We start from the raw sequence: 14,953 nt of genomic DNA on the forward strand, positions 1-14,953 counted from the left end.
ACATATTATAAAATGTATCACATATCTATAGATAAAGGATTACCTTAAAGCATAAGAGATAATTATACATTTTTCATGTTATATGCATGGATGATGCCTTTGGTCACAAGTTAGAAAATTTTAGTTACGCGTGAAAGATTTTCTTTAGTGTCTACAAATAGACACAGAAGTTTGAAACTTTTTGGTGGGAAGGAATTTTTGTTTAGTTTTAATTGTGTAATTGATAGAGTAAATACTTGGCTAGGTATGTGATTTTAAGGATATGGGAAATTGATGATCAGTTTGCATTTCTTACCTCCAAGTTTTCAAATATGAAAAGATTCTACTGTGGGGGCTAGGGAGATAGCTCAAAGGGCAAGGTTTTTTTTTTGTTTTTTGATTTTTTTTTCTTTTTGGGTCATACCTGGCAATGCACAGAGGTTACTCCTGGCTCTGCACTCAGGAATTACTCCTGGTGGTGCTTGGGGGACCATATGGAATTTTGGGAATCGAACCCGGGCCGGCCACATGCAAGGCAAATGCCCTACATGTTGTGCTATCGCTCCAGCCCGAAAGGGCAAGAGTTTTGCAGATGGGAGCCTAGGGTTCAATGCCTGGCATTGCAAGGTACCCCAAACACAGAGTCAAATGTAACCCCCATGATCACTGCTAGGTGTGGCTCCCCAAAACAAAACAAAACAAACAAAAAGATTCTACTGTGGAAAACGCAGAAAAGATACTAAGGGACATTTAAGAGAATCTTCGCACATAAAATTAGAGCTGTGCATTAAGCTATTAAACATTCAGCTAGAAACATTAGAAACTACTTGTGATTTTGCTGAATGGAGTGAAAGCTTTTCTGAAGTGTATTGTTTGTTAGTTATATATTTGACTATTGAAAGTACAGACGATCATTTTTGTCTTCCTTCATTGTGGCAGCCTACGTCGGCCTTGAGATTTTGTCGGCCTCTCCTTTCTCATCCTTCTCAGTGCTGCCATGTCAGTGAAACAAAAATGATCGTCTGTACTTTCAATGCACGTACGCTAGCATCAGATGCATCCATCGAGGACCTGATGGTACAAGCGCGAATGATCAAGTACGACATGACCGAGACAAGAAGGCACGAATCTCACCATGCCGTTTTCGACACTGGAGAAGAATTGTTCCTCGGAACATGTGATAAAAGAGGTGTTGGAGGCTTCGGTGTCCTTGTCAACACAAACGTGGCCAAGAGCATTGATTCATTCGAATGCCTAACAACCTGAATCGGACGTTTACATTTGAATAGATGTGACTCACTGACTGCAGTTTCTATCTTCGTTGTCTACGCACCAACATCTCATTATGATGAAAGAGAAATCGAGAAGTTCTACATGGAGCTAGAGAAGATCTATAAAGAAGACCACACCTTCTACAAGATCATTGTGGGTGATTTTAATGCCAAGATAGGACCGAGAAGATCAGTTGACGAACTTCACATTGGGACCCATGGCCTAGAATGGAACGAACAGGGTGAGAGACTGTCTGAGTTCATCATATCGACCAAGACCATTCATGGTAACTCACAGTTCCAGAAGGCAGAATCTAAACGATGGACATGGGAGTCTCCCGGTGGACGATTCCACAACGAAATAGACCACATCATATTCAATCGATGGTTTTGCCTGACTGATGTCGCAGCTGTCCCAAAATTTCGAACGGGATCGGACCACCGTCTCCTTTGTGCAAAATTCTACTTCACAGAGCGGGGAGAAAGGGCTGCAAAGTTCAAAAAGAGAACTCCCAGAATGACCACCAACTGGGAACTCTTTGGTACTATTGCGGCAACATGGGAAGATGCCATTGTTGACAACATTGACGAGGAATATGATCGACTGGTTCAGCACCTCCATGAATGTGCGAGGAACGCCAAGAGAGAGATAGCCACAAAAAATCGCCTATCTTCGAAAACTCTTGAGCTAATTCACCAGCGTGGTTTGGCACATGCCTCAGGCAACCGCAAGCGAATGTCTGAGCTCGCAAAGCAGTGCAGAGATGCGATCAAGGAAGACCTCAAAGAGAGAAGAGCAGAAGTACTGGTAGATGCGGCAGAAGCCGGGAAAAGTATTCGTAACGCCCGCCTGTCCTTCGCCAACTATAAGACCAAGATGACTGCCCTCCGACGTCTTGATGGATCCATCACATCCTCCAGAACGGCAATGGAGAAGATTATCCATGACTTCTACTCAAATCTCTTCGATAGCCATGTCCATTTGCCGACATACCAAATTCCACAGGATGGATATGTCGTTCCCAACATTCTCCCTTCCGAAATCCGACACGCCATTTCGTAGGTAAAGAAACAAACAGCACCCGGCCCAGACAAGGTCAGACCTGAACACCTGAAGAACCTGCCGTCAGTACTCATCAATACACTGGCTTGGCTCTTCACTCGCTACCTGTCTGAATGCAAGGTTCCGTCCCAATGGAAAACCAGCAGGACCGTACTACTGTTCAAGAAGGGAGACATCCATGACATTGGCAACTATTGCCCGATCTGCCTATTGTCTGTCATCTACAAGTTGTTCACTCGAGTCATCCTAAATAGGAATTGGCAGAACACTAGATGAAGGACAACCATGCGAGCAAGCAGGGTTCCGCAAAGGATTCAGCACGATCGACCATATCCACACAATAACCAAGCTCATTGAGGTTTCTCGGGAGTCAAGATGCCGCTCTGTTTAACGTTCATTGATTTAAAGAAGGCCTTTGATTCTGTTGAGACGGAAGCAGTCATTGAAGCCCTAGCCAATCAGGGCATTCAAGCCCAATACATCAGGATCCTCCGTGAGCTGTATTGCGGATTCACTACCAGGATCTCACCATTCTACAAAGAAGTGATCGTTGATGTCAAGAGAGGGGTGCGGCAGGGTGATACCATTTCACCGAAACTCTTCAGTGCCACCCTTGAGAACATCATGTGACGACTGGAATGGGAAGGAATGGGAGTGAAGATAGATGGTCGGCAACTACACCACCTCCGCTTTGCTGATGACATTGTTTTAATAACACCAAACATCAGCCAAGCAGCACAAGTGCTGGCCGACTTTGACCGTGAGTGTGGAAAGGTAGGACTACAGCTGAATCTTAAGAAGACAATGTTTATGAGAAACAGCCTTGTTCCTGACACCCCATTCGCTCTCAATGGAACGACCATCTCCGAATGCAACAGCTATGTGTACCTAGGTCGAGAGGTCAACATGACAAATGACCTGGCACCCGAGCTGCGCAGGAGGAAGAGAGCGGCTTGGAACGCCTTCAAGAACGTCGAAGAAATAGCTAAGAGGACGAAGAACCTCTGGCTCCGGGCACATCTCTTTGATTCCACTGTTCTTCCTGCATTAACATATGCCTCAGAGACCTGGGCCCTACGCAAACAAGATGAAAACACTATACAGGTCTCCCAAAGAAGAATAGAAAGAGCTATGCTTGGAATATCACGTTTCACTCAAATGAGAGAAAGAATCCGGAGTTCTGACATCTGTCGACGATCAAGAATCAGGGACGCTGTCTCGTTCGCCAAGGTGTCGAAAATCAGATGGGCTGGTCACGTAATGAGATTTAAAGACGACCGCTGGACTAGAGCTGTTACCGACTGGATTCCATGGGATGTCAAAAGACCGCGTGGCCGCCCACCTTCCAGATGGTCAGACTTCTTCGTCAAGATCATGAACGATCGGTTTGAGGCCCTTCATGTTCCCGGAGCGAACAGATGCCATTGGGCTACACTAGCACGCGACAGGGACAAATGGAGACGTTACTGGCGCCCGCTCGAGCAAATCGACGACTAACGGGAAGTTAAGTGATTAAGTGATATTTGACTATTACCATCCTTGTTTAGCATATCAGATGTTCAATAAATATTCCTCTTTTCAGCTGAAAATAATTAAAACTCCTTGAGGAAATAACTTGATGGCTAGTAACATTAACACATAGCAGAGATTCTCAGACTGCTATAAAAAAAAACTCTTGCCAGAAAATCAATCAATGCAATAATGCTAAATCACAATGATAATTCTAATATGATCACTTTGTTTGATTTTACATTTCAATTTATTTTATGTTTTAAATTTTCAGTTTTTTCCCAAAAGGACACAATCTTATGAAGATGATTCTGGGGACATAAACTGGGTTTTCAGGGGCCAGAGAGCTAGTACAGGTGTTAAAGTGTTGCCTTGAGTATGGCTGACTTGGTTTGGTCTCTGGCACTGCACATCCCTGAGTATCTCCAGGAATGATCCCTGAGCATAGAGCCAGGAGTAAGCCCTGAACACCGTTGGGTGTGATTTAACCTTCCTCTCCAAAAACGCCCTCTGGATTCAGTGCTGGGGAGACAGCCCCAACAGCCCCAAGAGCTGACCTGGGATAGAGCCCCAGTATCACATGGTGCTGAGCACTAGTGGGAGTGATCCCCTAAACCCTCAGGGCTATAACTGGAGTAACCCTTGAGCACTTCCAGGTGTGAAGAAAAAAAGAAAGTAAATAGAAATAAAAATATCTGGGTTCAAATTCCAACTCCACTACTTATTAGCTATGTGTCTTTGGGCAAGTTGCATAATACCCCTCTATGCCTCAATCTGCTCATTTCAAGCACTGTAAAAGACATTTCCTCCAATCCTTTGAATGCTTCTCAGACTGAGGGAGCAATCAAGTTACAGTAGACAGAGTCTTAGGAGACACATGGTGAATCTATTTTTTTTGGGAGGGGGTTGTGTGGTTCACTCCTGACGGTGCTACTCATGCCTCTATGCTCTGGGATGATTCCTGGCTGTGTTCAGGGGGCCTATTGGTGCTGGGCATAGAAATGGGGTGAGCTTCCTGCAAGTCAAGTGCCTTACGCCCTTTACTATCTCTCCAGCTGGTATGGTGGATCTGTATGGATACAGATTCCAAAGTAAATTGGGACAAAATTAGGCTACTTCTATTCTGAGCTATGCAACAGGATTGGGGCCCAGGGCTTCAAGAAAGGAGTGGGGAGACATGAAAAAAAGAGGTGACTCATATATCAAAGAACAGATTCTGGGGCCGGAGTGGGTAGGGCACTTGCCTTGTGCGTGGTCGACTGGGGTTTGATCCCCAGCACCCCATATGGTACCCTGAGCCCTGCCAGGAGTAAGCCTTGAATACCCTTGGATGTGGCCCTAAAACAAACAAACAAGGGCCACAAAAACCATGTGATATCACCAGATCTGACAGAATGTGGAAGTAAGAATAGTAGTCATAGTGACACTATTAACGAGATTGACAGGGAGTAATAAAAAAATTGGTGCTCCTGGCTCTGTGCTCAGGGGTCGCTCCCAGAGATGCTAGCTCAGGAGACCATATGGTGCTGGAGATTGAACCAGAGTGGGCCTCATAAGCAAGCTCTGTAAACTCTCTGGTCCCAATTATTTTTAATGTGGATAAGTTTTGCAAAATAAACCTCAGGAATTATACCAATTTGCACTTCCACTAGCAATTAATGAGTAGAGGTAGCAGTGAATGAATGGGGACACACAGGGCTTACTCCTGGCTCTAAACACAGGGATTACTACTGGCGGGGCTCAGTGGGCCATATGGGGTGCTGGGGATGCAGCCTGGGTCAGCCACGTGCAAGGCAAGTGCTCTACCTGCTTTACTATCTAGCCCCACAACTGGATTTTTAAAAGTTTTGGACCACACCCAGTGGTGCTTGGATCTAACTTATTCCTGGGTACCTCCTGGTGGTGCCTGGAATGGAGCCCAGGCTGTCTATGTTCAAGGCCTGCTCTTGGATCTACACTCAGGAATCACTCCTGGGGGAGGGTTGGGGACCACATGGGGTAGGGATCCAACCTGGGTAGACTACATGCAAGGCAAGTGATCAACCTGCTGTACTATCTCTCTGGCCTCCATTTGAATAGTTTTAAAATGTGCATTTTCCTTTTGTGAAAAGGCTGAGGCTATGACTACAGAAAACATTTCATAGAATCAGTTCTTACAAGTATAAATCTCCAGGTAAGGCAACATTGTGCAGATCCACGACTGCAGCTTTCATGACATTGCAGAAAGCTATTTTTTTCAAGAAAGCTCATTAGCTAAGAAATGTTTATAATTTGGAACATTGCATCTCCTGCCTTTTATGAAACTGAAATTTGAGCCACAACCCCACAGTAATCACCCCAAATGTTGCTGCTTAACAATAGGTTTTCTTACGTATGTGTTTTTAAACACACCTTTCTCTGAATCTAAAATTTAGGTCTAAAGTGACAATGGGGGGGGGGGGGTTGGGGGAGTGAGCTCAAAGGACTGGAGCAGGATCACCAGGTTCAATTCCTGGCACTATGTGGTCCCCCCATCCCCAACCCAGCACCACTAGAAGTTGCCCCTCTCCCCCAAATGGCATACTACATTTCAAGAACTTTGTTTTAGACATACTAGAAAAGTCAAAAGAGAACAAGAGCAAGAAGTCATTTGTCAAATTTTTACCAGCACATTCCTCGTGTCCACAGGCCTGGTTCTGAACTTGAAAGAGGTTATTTTTCTCTCTAATAGTGTTGGGAACTCTCAGTGGCTCTTGAATCCAAGCCCATGTATTAAAAAATGAATGACAGCACCATATATTATCATGGCTGATTCCTGCTTTAATCATTCTTGCAAAACCTTTTTGCATTCCAAGACAATGAAAAATGCACCAAGCTGTTACAAACAGCTGAGTCAAGATCCAATTCTCCCGTATGTTCATTCTTATTGAGTAAATTCTACATAACCTATTGGCAAAGGAGATTGAATAACACATTCTTGCAGAAATGAAAATTACTCTCAAATAGCTACATGGTGATAGATGCAAAGGCATGACAAGAATCTTTCTATGGAATCTTTTACCATTTATTTAGCGAGGGCCATGTGACTGTCTTTGCAGCTTGTGGGAGAGGAATAGAATTTGCTTGTGCACTGCAGCAAGCCTTAAAGAGGTTTATTTTTCCTCTGCAAAGTTCATGGTCACGAGAACCAGCAACAGCTAAACTGCAGGAGATAGTGCTATTCATTTGGAAAATAACCAAAGGCCACTTTTCACTAGTAATTTGTCCACAGATGTTTCATAAGATGATGGATCAATAGGTCAATCAAATAATCCTAGTACTGCAAAAGCTGTACTTTTTAAAGCCCATTTTTAACAGAAGATTCCCATACCTGTAGTTAATAACACTAACTGTGTAGGCAGTCTACATTTTTCCACCCTTTCCCTGTGTTAGCCTTCTTTCTTTCTTGTCTTCCAGCTGTGGATAAGAGCTCAACAATGGCATCCAATTAGGACTCATTCACCCACCCCTTTGTCTGTTTTGGGAGACAATGTGAGTGAAATCTCTATCTACAACAGGGCTTCTCAAATTTTAATGTGCAATTAATTACCCGGGGGGATCTTGTTCAAATGCAGAATCTGATTCAATAGGCCCGAGAGCCCCCATTTTTATAGAAAACTGGTGGTTCTAGGGTTACTGACGGGACCCCACACTGAAAAGGGGTAAAGTTTCACAACTCTGACTCACAACAGAAGCAAGGAGAAAAAAATGGTTGAAGGGACTACATGAAGATAACTGTTTGCATGCAAAACAAACAAACAAACAAACACACACACACACACACACACACACACACACACACAGCCCAAAGCACATTGGAGAGAATAAAAAGATGAGGCTGGAGAGATAGTCCTGTGAGTATGGCACTTACCTTGCTTGCAGCTGACCTGGGTTAGATCTCCTGAGCACTGCCAGAGGGATCCCTGAGCACAGAGCCAGTAGTAGCCCCTGACTACCCACAGGACTGAACCCCCCCACCCGAGATAGAATGAAAGGATAAAGGATAAAATAGAAATATTTACAACTTGTGTCACAGAGAAAGGATAATGATCACTAATACGGTAAGATTTTTAAAGTAGAGGAGTAAAAGACTAACTATTCAGGGGTTTTTGTTTTTGTTTGGGGGTCATACTCAGCATGCTCAGGGCTTACTTCTGGCTCTGCATTCACGAACCACACTTTGTGATGAACCACACTTTGTGATGAACCACACTTTGTGATGGGGGACCATATAGGGTGCTAGAGGTGGGACCTGGATTGGCTGTGTGCAAGGCAAGCGCCTTACTCGCTGTGCTATCTCCCCGGCTCTAAAAGACTAAGTGGTCTACAAAACAGATGACATAGGTGAACAGTCAGTTAAAGAGAAATACATGCAAGTTGCTCTAAATCACATGGAAAGGACTCCGGCTTACTTGGAATAGAAATGCATATTAAAAGAGCAGGGGAGTTAGCTCACAGGGCTGGGGCACAAGCTTTGCGAGTGGGAGGTCCAGGTTGAATTCTCCCACCCCCCAATTGGTCCCCAAGCACCTAGCTGGCTGTAATCCCAGAGTGAGGCTGTAACCCCAACAACAAAAACTTCATTGTGTTTTTCTCTCCTACCAAGTTAGCAAACCCCTAAAAGTTTGACAGTATTCATTCTATCCCAAGGAATTTATCTCCAAGCATACACTAGAAAAAGATGAAGTCCCTGAGCATTGCAGCATAAGTTACAGAAGCAAAAGCCTGGAGAAAATGCCTACTGAGGACTTATGAAATAAATGTTGGTGCATCTACACAATGATGTACTACTTAGGTGTAAGAGGAAACAGCGCCTGTCTCTTACACTGCTATGAAGTCTCCTCCGGGACATATGCTCATTTTTGGTTTTGTTTTTGGTCACACCCAGTGCTGCTCTGGGGCCATGTAGTGCCAGAGACTGAACCAGGGTTCAACACATACAACACAAATGTTTGAACCCCTGTACTGTCTCCCCAGCCCCTCTCCAGACTATAACATGAAGTGAAAGAAAAAAAAGGAGAAAAAGGAAAGAACATATTTTACTACAGTTTATCTAAAATAGTAGAATGATGCAACTTTGTAGGGCTGGAGCAATAGCACAGCGGGTAGGGCGTTTGCCTTGCATGCGGCCGACCTGGGTTCGATTCCTCCACCCTTCTCGGAGAGCTGGGCAAGCTACTGAGAGTATCTCTCCTGTACGGCAAAGCCTGGCAAGCTACCCATACCCAAAAGAGTAACAACAAGTTTCACAATTTGTTGTGAGACATTACTGGTGCCCGCTCGAGCAAATCAATGAACAATGGGAGGACAGTGCTATAGTGCTACTTATACTTTGCTTTGTCCTATTTCTTGGCTTTTGGGCCACACACCCAGTGGTGCCGCCTCCATGCTGGGGATTTCTCCTGGCAGTGCCAGGGAGACTATGTGGTGCCAACGTTGGAGCCTGCGTCTCCTGCACAAAAAGCATACGCTTAGCCCAGTCCGCCACCAATATATTTGAAAAAGATGTCCAGAACAACCACTAAAGAAAATGTTTGCCGGAGGGGGAGTGCAGTTAGGACAGAGAAGGGACCACTATGACAGACAATGATAGTTGGAAATGATCACTCTGGACAAAAACTGAGTGCTGAAAGGAGGTAGTGATACACAAAGGTAGTGATATGTATGATAACCTTTCAGTAACAATATTGGAAACCACAATACCTAAAAGGAAAAGAAAAGACAGAGAGAAGAAAAGTGTCTGCCATAGAGGTGGGCTGCCGGGATGGGAAAGGGGGAAGTGGGTGGGAGGGAAACTGGGGACACTGCTGGTGGAAAATATACACTGGTGAAGGGATGGGTGTGGCGACATTGAACAACTGTGTAACGATGTGTCTCAATTTAATGTGATTCAATTTTTAAAATGTTACTAAAAAAAGAAAAAAAGAAAGAAAGAAAATGTTGGAGCTGGAGTGATAGCACAGCAGGTAGGGTGTTTGCCTTGCATGCAGCCAACCCGGGTTCGATTTCCAGAATCCCATATGGTCCCCCGTGCACCGACAGGAGTAATTCCTGAGTGCATGAGCCAGGAGTAACCCCTGTGCAACGCTAGGTGTGACCCAAAAAGAAAAAAAAAAAGTTTGCTATGAAAGGAGAAAGGAAATAGAACAGAGGACCAAATATAGAGTTTGAGCCAGGGACATAAGTCAATGGGCACATGCTTTGCATGTGGGGGCCTTGGTCTCAATCTCCAGCCCTTGGGTAGCAGCTGCTAATGAAATAATTTTTGTTAGTTTGTTTGTTTGGGGGCCACAGCCGGCAATGCTCAGGGATTACTCCTGTCTCTGCACTTAGGAATCATTCTTGGTAGTGCTTGGGGACCATATGGAATGCTGCGAATCCAACCTGGGTTGGCTGCATATAAAGCCAGTGCCTTCCCCACTGTCCTATTGCTCTAGCCCTTGGGTAGCAGCTACTGAATAGAGTAGCAAGTAGTCCCAGACTACTCTGAGTGTGACTCAAAAAACAACCAAAAGTCCCAAACAAAGAAACATCCTTTTCAAAAGCACTGAGAGTTTTCTGAAAATACTTGTATTATAGATTCAACTTTAGAGCTCTATCAATATTTCTTAGAACTATGAAGAAAATTAAATAAAAACAAAAGGAGCAAAAGCTGTAAAACAGGTCTGTATTGAATTGATGGTTTTAACCACATGTAGACAAATTATTTCAAGTGAGCATTCAAGCCTAGTGATTTAACTCTAATATTCTAATGAGATACACCCTATGGAGAAAAGGAAATACAACCACCCCTTCAATTTAAATATGCTGAAGTATATATATCAAGTTTCATATATTGTTTTTCTTATATTATAAAATGTAGCATACTGTATAATAATATAAAATGTATATCAAATATACATGACATAACAGAATATAAATATATGCTAATAGACTTATAAACAAGATCATTTTGGATACTATTATATACATTTAAATGTATAAGTTGTATGCAATTATATCATGGTGTATGTACAGTAATGTACAGTCACTGTCACTGTCACTGTCACTGTCCTCCTGTTGTTCATCGATTTGCTCGAGCCGGCCCAGTAACGTCTCCATTGTGAGACTTTGTTGTTACTGTGTTTGGCATATTGAATATGCCACAGGTAGCTTGCCAGGCTTTGCTGTGCGGGCTGAGGTACTCTAGGTAGCTTGCCGGGCTCTCTGAGAGGGGCAGCGGAATTGAACTCGGGTCGGCCACATGCAAGACAAACGCCCTACCCGCTGTGCTATTGCTCCAGCCCAATGTACAGTATTACATGAAATATACAATAATTGTATAGACAAATTGTATAGACAATAATATATAGCTAATATATCACTGGAATGATAGCACGGCGGTAGGGTGTTTGCCTTGCATGCCGCAAGCCCAGCCGAGCAGAGTTCAATTCCTCCGCCCCTCTCGGAGAGCCGGGCAAGCTACCGAGAGTATCTCGCCCGGACGGCAAAGCCTGGCAAGCTACCCATGACGTAATCGATATGTCAAACACAGTAACAACAAGTCTCACAATGGAGATGTTACTGGGCCCCCTTGAGCAAAATCGATGAATAATGGGAGGACAGTGCTACAGTGTTAATATATCACTATCACTGTCACTGTCAATCTGTTAATCATCAATTAGTCGAGCGGGCGCCAGTAGCTTCTCCATTTGTCCCAGTCCTGATATTTTAGCATCATAAATTTTATGCTCTGCAGATGCGGCACACCAGCCGGATGTCCTTGGGTATAATGATGACATACTTGGTTGGGAATGCACAGAGGTTGGTGTCCATGAAGAGCCCCACCAGGTAGGCTTCCCACGCCTCCTGCAGCACCATGACCCCCGAGTTCTGGGAGTGCAGGTGGGTCTTGAAGTCCTGGACGATTTCGCACACTAGTCTATGGAATGGCAGTTTGCGGATAAACAGCTCGGTGGACCTCTGGAAGTGGAGGAACTCGCGTAGTGCCAAGGTGTCAGGGCAGTGACGGTGAGGCTTCTTCATGCCACCCGTGGCTGGCGTGCTCTTGCGGGCGCCTTGGTGACCAGCTGCTTGCGGGGTGCCTTCCCACCCGTTGACTTGTGCGCCATCTGCTTAGTATGTAGAGGGCTCTTACTAGTATTTAGAGGGCTCGTACAAAGCAGACAGTACTAATAGCTAATATATAGTTTCATATATTTAATATCTAACACACATAGTTAATAGGATAAACATATATAATAGGTAAATGTTTGTAATTGTGTTAATGTCATTAGGAACTATAAGGGGGGGAAATCTGCTACCCCAATTATGTCTTTAACTAAAAGCCCTCAGGAGTGCTGGTTAGAGGTCATCGTTTGTGAAAGACACGTAACTGTGTCTGTAAGGGCAACTCCCCACAGTACAGGAAGACTGGATCATACCTTTTCTATTTACCTTCTTTCTTTCCTTCTTTCCTTTCCTTCTTTCCTTCCCTCCCTCCCTTCCTTCCTTCCTTCCTTCCTTCCTTTCTTCCTTCCTTCCTTCCTTCCTTCCTTCCTCTTTCCTCACCCAGTGGTGCTCAGGCCTTACTCCTGGTTCTGTGCTCAGACATCACCCTGGAGGGGCTTGGGAAACCATATATGATGCCTGGGATGGAACCCAGGTCAGCCTTGTGCAAGGCGAGAGCCCTACTGACTCTCTACCGCTCTGGACCCTGATTGTATTTTTTCAACGGAGAAGGCATAAGTGCAATTGGCAGATTTTTCTGACAATAGTTCTCACTGGCTTTCTCTTTCCCTTTCTCAACGTACTTCCTCTTTGTTGCTAAGCTATTTCAGATGGCCCCTGAAGCCATGTAGACATGTTACCAAGTCTTGCTGGCTCTCTCCCATGTAGACAGGATGAAACTTCTTTCTGACTTTTAACAACCTGCTTTATGTTTGTTTGATTATTTGTTCAGTCTCTGAAGAACCCAGAGAGGTATGGGTTGATTTCCATTGTTCCCCAACAGAATCAAGATTTGTAGTGTAGAATCTGGTGGGTTAGCACAAGGGTGAAAATGCTTGCCTTGCATGTAGCCAACCCGGGTTTGATCCCTGGCACCACATCTGATCCTCTGAATAGCTCTAGGAGTGACCCTGGAGCACAGAGCCAGGAATAGTCCCTAAGCACTGATGGGTGTGGCTCGACCCCCAAAGATTTTACATGTAGAAGAGAAAAAAATATTCAGTCAAGGCCCTTTGATCCCATGAAGGAAAACTACCAATATGAATTTATGATTGCTAGCACAGCCCAATGACGTATTGGGGGCTCTTTCAGGGTTCGGGGATTGAGACCCATTATTGTTACTGTTTTTGGCTATCGAATATGTCGCAGGTAGCTTGCCAGGCTCTGCTGTGTGGGCGGGATACTCTTTTCTCTTTAGGGTATATAAAAAGGAATAAAGGAGCCAGGAAATAGTACAGTGGTTATCTGATTTTGATTTCTGACAACATCTGATTGCCAAAGCATAGCTGGGTGCAGCCCTGGAGGGTCCCAGAACATCCTGGGTATCTCCTGTACCATAGGATTTGAGCAGCGTTGCATCCTCAGACTCTTGCTGAGCTGCCAGCCAGTGTGACTCAGATTTCACTGATGAGGCTCTCAGCCTCCTGAGTATCTTGTGGCATTCCCTCTTCTCCCAAAAAACCCCTAGTAAGTAGCATACATCACTTGTATCACTTGTCATCCTGTTGCTCATCGATTTGCTCGAGCGGGCGCTAGTAACGTTTCCATTTGTCCCTGTCGCGTGCTAGCACAGCCCAATGACGTATTGGGGGCTCTTTCAGGGTTCGGGGATTGAGACCCATTATTGTTACTGTTTTTGGCTATCGAATATGTCGCAGGTAGCTTGCCAGGCTCTGCTGTGTGGGCGGGATACTCTTGGTAGCTTGTTGGGCTCTCTGAGAGGGAGAAACTGGGAGAAAGTAGCATATAAACAGTAATAATTATATGTATTTTCTAGCTAGCTCTGTTGGAAATCCAAAGCAAAAATAAAAGGTCCACATAATAATATTGAGTCATTGTATTACTCTGGGTCCAACAAAAGGTAATTTGAACAGAGAAATTTGTTTGAACAGAGAAACTTGAACAGTAATTTGAACAGAGAAAGCTAGATAAAAGAATGATTAACTAGAAAAGGAGATTAGAGTCACAAAGGATTGAGTAGGAAGAAATAAGGATGACTCTAAATATAGAACTGGCAGACACAAGACTCAATCATATCCACTGGGCCAAGATGGAGCATCCAGTGATAAGACTCTCTCCACCATCCAGGCCTAAGACCCACATGCATTGACGAGGTTACAGCTGAGGCTCACTGTATGGCAGGGAAGTGGTGTGTCCTCTGGAAATTTCTAGAAAAGAGCCCTCTGACACTGACTGGAAATCTACCCTCAGGATCAGTTGGGAAAGTCATTCATTCCACTGGCAACTGCACAATATGGGAGCAGGCACTGAAGGAATGGCCTGGGTGGCAGGCACCGGAGAACACACCTCAGCTGTAAACCAACGCTCTTTCCTCCTGCAATGTCACCCCAGTATACTCTGTCGACAAAGACTCAGTTCCAGCTGGCCAAGGAAAGCACAAATGGAAGGACTCAGCATTTTCTCCCCCCTGAGAAATCTCAAAGAATGAATTGGACCCGAGAGGCAGTACATGGAGAGCAGGGCAGTGCACTTCCCAGCTTATGGTCTTTGAATATCATTTCCTGTTGGAAGAAACCAGGGCACCCTAGAGAAATGTGGAACTCTAGGTCTGAGTCAGCAAAAGTACATTATAAACATGTAGTACGTTATACAAGAAGGCAAGGAAGTGCTTAAAATGTTCGTGTGTGTGTGTGTGTGCGCGCGCGCGCGCGCTCAGTGCTTACCATTGGTGGCTCATGCTTGAATGTGACTTCATTGTAACACAAATTGCAGCGCCCCTTGTCAGTGTGTGTAAAGATGAATGGGATCAAAAAAGGGCAGCTGATGTAAAGAGTTTACCATTAGCAAAGGACAGGTCAAGCAAAACATCAATAAAAATAACTTCAGGGCTAAGGAGATGGCTCAAGGGCTGGCATGCATATGAAGCATGCAGGAACCCCAGATT

General features: G+C 44.6%; 1 protein-coding gene and 1 pseudogene across 1 annotated transcript in view; one reads left to right on the forward strand and one right to left on the reverse strand.

Moving 5' to 3' along the window:
- The window catches only part of CASK (calcium/calmodulin dependent serine protein kinase), a 998,363-nt gene extending 986,173 nt beyond the window's left edge, over nt 1–12,190 (forward strand). Inside the window, exon 28 of the transcript XR_008794862.1 lies at nt 12,178–12,190. The gene's annotated coding sequence lies outside the window, so the exon portion shown is untranslated. The remainder of the gene's footprint in view (nt 1–12,177) is intronic.
- LOC130039238 (histone H3-7-like) overlaps nt 11,566–14,953 on the reverse strand; it is a 52,546-nt pseudogene continuing 49,158 nt past the window's right edge.

Source organism: Sorex fumeus, unplaced genomic scaffold (assembly GCF_029834395.1).
Source record: "Sorex fumeus unplaced genomic scaffold, SorFum_2.1 ptg000086l, whole genome shotgun sequence".
NCBI classification, from domain to species: Eukaryota; Metazoa; Chordata; class Mammalia; order Eulipotyphla; family Soricidae; genus Sorex; species Sorex fumeus.